Source organism: Oreochromis niloticus, unplaced genomic scaffold (genome assembly GCF_001858045.2).
Source record: "Oreochromis niloticus isolate F11D_XX unplaced genomic scaffold, O_niloticus_UMD_NMBU tig00007364_pilon, whole genome shotgun sequence".
Classification (NCBI taxonomy): domain Eukaryota; kingdom Metazoa; phylum Chordata; class Actinopteri; order Cichliformes; family Cichlidae; genus Oreochromis; species Oreochromis niloticus.
In genome coordinates, this window is record NW_020328517.1 from 365,595 (window position 1) to 369,786 (window position 4,192).

The 4,192-nt window shown below is 44.3% G+C and overlaps 1 long non-coding RNA gene across 1 annotated transcript; it reads left to right on the top strand.

The window, feature by feature from the left end:
• The first annotated feature begins 242 nt into the window (after positions 1-242).
• On the top strand, positions 243-3,552 carry LOC109199827 (uncharacterized). The gene is made up of 4 exons (XR_002060126.2): positions 243-330; positions 1,452-1,587; positions 3,317-3,393; positions 3,497-3,552. It is a non-coding gene; the product is annotated as an uncharacterized LOC109199827 (long non-coding RNA).
• Positions 3,553-4,192: the final 640 nt, after the last annotated feature.

A 4,192-nucleotide genomic window follows, 5' to 3' on the forward strand; every position in this document is an offset into this window, starting at 1 on the left:
CACCTGGAGCATCCAAATCGACCCACAAACACGTTGAAAGATGCAACGCCATCAATGTGGATTGTCCAGACTGAGAGACCTCTTCCTTCTGACCCCTCTCCAAACCCTCAAACCCTCCTACCCACCTCGACATACAAACTGTGTGTGGCTTCATGTGTTCTGTTGATGTTTACATGATCGAAATAACTTGAACACAAACAAAGAGGAAGACCGCACCGGAAGGAAAAACTACAAGTCCCAGCAGCCTCTGTGTTTAGGGAGGAGCAGTGAAAGTGAAAGTATTGAGCCTCTGTTCATAGCAGCAGGTGAAGGAAGGTGGAGCTGAGGCAGGTGAGTGTTAACATGAATATGTTTCTTCTTATGACATAAAATAATTCCACGCTGTTCGTGTCTGTGGGTGAAATGTGAGGCCGGTCGGCTCCTCTGAGCGCTGGTTTCCTGTAAGTAGAGAGGAAGTGAGTTTAGCTGAGCCTCCGTTTAGTGTGAGAGAGCAGGAGGAGAGTGAGAGCTGTGCTGAGGCAGGGTGAGTGTTAACACCGCTCTGACATTACTGTGTCTCTGTGGCGGGAACAACAGGCTCCGTCAGTGGAGACAAAAATAATCAGACTTTGGTTTTTCAAAGGAAACAACTTTATGTCGGAAGTTCCCGCACGCTCATTGGATAACGATGTGTCAATCTCGAGCTATTAGCCAATGAGCGTGCGGATCCACAGAAAGACCCGCCTTTATCACGGGACTTTAAAAACTACAATGGCGACAGAAACTCTGTGAGTGGAGTTCAGGCTGACGTCATGAAACTGTGACGTTTGAGCCACTTCCTGTTCTCAGTCCCAGCGTCCTGATCACCGAGGTTTCTGTTGCTCTGATATCTGATATTGATTATATTGGTAAACAGGCTGTAGCATAAACATCAGGTCTGATCTGAAAACTGTCTTTATTTTTTCAAAGTAAGGGAATATCTGTGGTCTGATACCGCGGGCTCATGGGCTAAGGACTTGGATTGACAAGCGCAGATGATTGTGTTGTTTCTTATAAAGGCTTGTGTGTGTGTGTGTGCCTTCCTGTGTGTGTCCTTGTGTCAGTGGAACTGAATCAGTGTGTTAGAGAAAGTGCTCCTCTGCTGTGCCGTCATCGTGTGGATGCTTCTTTTAAAGTTGGAACTCATGTTTTTATGATCTGCTTCATTTCATTGAACCTTTATTTCTAACCATGAAGTCCCTTTGAGGTTACAGCCTCCTGGTTAGGTTGAGGCTGTTCTTGTGCTTCAGGCTGAAATATGAGGAGTAAGGAGTGGGGCTGGTTAGCCCTCATGACCCTCACCATAACACATACGTCACAGGACAGTGTTTACCACAGAAACTCCATGAAATGATCAATGAGAACTTTAGAAACCCGTCAGTGTGATGCTTCCAGTACAACAGCACCTCTGAGTGTGTGTGTTTGCCTCTCAGACTAACTCCACCCTGACATCAAGAAGATGGAGGAAGAGGATGGAGCAGGATCTGCAGCATCCAGCTGTGTGTCTGTGAGGAGTGACCGGTCCAAAGGACAACCTCCAGTGTTCAGTAATGAACCTGCAGCAACAATGTAAGAGAGCTGCTGACTCATTTATTCAGTGTAAATAATGATTTTTGATGCAATGGGAGAAGAAAAATGACAAAAAACAGTTTTCAAAATAAGGATTAGAATATTACAAACTATATTTTTGAGTTTCCTGATGTAGTACAAAAATATCTGAACATAACTGTATATAGGACAGATATTTTACGGGTCTTTAGGCAGCACCAAAAACAAAAAGACTATTTTTAAGCTGTCTGAGGTAGTGAGTCAACATGTCACACTGGGTCAAAGGTCAGGGAGTAAAAGTGTGTTTTAAAGGAGGTTTAAAAGCAGCGAGTGAAGGAGCCTGTCGAGGTAAATCGTTCCATAACTGATCAAATTGAGTTGGTGGACCTCTGTGTGAAATCAAGCATCTGGTTCACAGAGAGGATAACCCTCAAATGGGCTGTACAACATTATATAGTGAGACAAAAACAGAGATTATCGTAGCCATCGCTCTCTCGCATGGACGTGGCAGTCTTGCTGTCTGCTGCGAATCCTCCCCGTACCTCCGTGACCTCGTCTGGTATCTGCTCCCTCCTCTGTAAGAGACAGTAAAGGAAAACACGTCTCTGCCTAGTCTTGAAAATCTAATCTTATCATCCATCGTTCTTCTAGGGCCTCTTCTTCTTGTGGCCTCAGCTAACTGCTAATATTTAAATGGCTAACATTAACATGTGTGCCAGCCAGGTTGTTCAGTGTTGTGACAGTCAGCTGCTTCAGCTGCTGCTGGGATGGGCTGTGGCAAAGAGAACAGAGAAAATCAAAATCAGAGTTTTTCTCTGGATTAAAAGCAAGGAAACAACAATATATTCTACATGGTGAAACTGATGGTTTATGGTGTTTGGGCCTGTTTTTCTGTATTTATGCAGATAAAGTGTAAACTCAGATGAATTATACCATCAAATGTTAAAGGCAAATATCAGGATGAGAGTCTGTGAGCTGAGAAGGACGTGAAGCGAGCAGTTTATCCCAGAGCTGAAGCTGCTCTGTGTGCAGAGATGAGCTCAGATTCCTGCTGTGATTGATCAACAGTCACAGAAATGTAGACTTGTAGTTATTACTGCAGGATGGTCACAGCAGATACTGAGAAACATGGATTATGAGGATGGATGATCAAGTTTCTCACTCTCTCCTTTAAATCTCAGTTTTTTTCTTCTTCACAGTTTATCTGTTAATTTATTCATGAATAACACTGAAAGAGTTTCTGTTATATTTCCCCTTGAACATCACCTTATTAGGGCGGCATTAGGAAACAGCCCCCCTCCAAAGAATGAATGAATGAATGATGATAATAATAAAATGATTAAAAAGCAGAGCTCAGAGTGGTAGAATGGTCAAACATGGATCCACGGGTGGTTCAACTGCATTTGGTGATGTGACTAAAGCAAATCTTTTAAATAATCCCACCATCAACGGGATGTTGTCTCCTTTACTACGGTTACTTTACTTGGTCACCGTGTGAATTTCTTTGAAATGAACCAAATTCTTTTATTGTTGGTTGTTGCATATTTAACCTCTACAGTCAGGAAAGGAGGAGATGAGGCCTCAACAATGTTGGGTTGTAGCTGTGGTTCAGGTTAGAGTGAGTGTCCATGGAATAAATGTAAGTCAGTGAACTGGAAACATGACTGTGTTCAAACTTTTCCTTTTTATAATGAGTCTAATCAAAGGTGGACAGAAGTATCTCCACTTGACTTTTCTGTGTCACCATAAGAGCTTCTGCACAGTGTGGAGAAAGATCCAGAAGCAGAGCTGGACTGCAGACAGCCAGTCAGAGCAGCTGTGTACAAAGTAAGACTGAACATCTGTCTGCTGATGGACTCATTTCTGAAAACTGGACTTCTTGTGTTGTTCAGACATTGAAGAGTTTTCTTTCTGTTTTTCTTTCTTTCAGCAGATGTTGGTCTGCAGGAGGTTTTAGATGAACATAAGATCAGTCTGAGGAGGAGATGTGAACGTGTGACTGAAGAAGTGATGAAACAGGAAGTAGAACCCTCCTCAACACCATCTACACTGAGCTCTACATCACAGAGGGACAGAGTGAAGAGGTTCATACCCAACATGAGGTGAGGCAGCTGGAGACAGCTTCCAAGATGGACGCCCTCCATGACGCTCCAATCAGGTGCCAGGACATCTTTAAAGCCTTACCTGACCAACAGAGACCCATCAGAGTGGTTCTGACCAACGGCGTGGCTGGTGTTGGAAAAACCTTCTCAGTGCAGAAGTTCACTCTGGACTGGGCAGAGGGCTTGGAGAACCAACATGTCAGTGTGGTGGTTCTGCTTTCATTCAGGGAGCTGAACCTGATCAGAGATGAGCAGTACAGTCTTCTGGAGCTGCTCCATGTTTTCCATCCAACATTACAGAAGGTCACAGCAGAGAAGCTGGCTGTCTCTCAGCTTTTGTTCATCTTTGACGGCCTGGATGAAGCAGACTTTCATTGGATTTCACCAACAGGAAGCTGCTGTCTGATGTCACACAGAAGTCATCAGTCAGCCAGCTGCTGACAACCTCATCCAGGGGAATCTGCTTCCCTCGGCTCTCGTCTGGATAACTTCCCGACCTGCAGCAGCCAATCAGATCCTCCTAC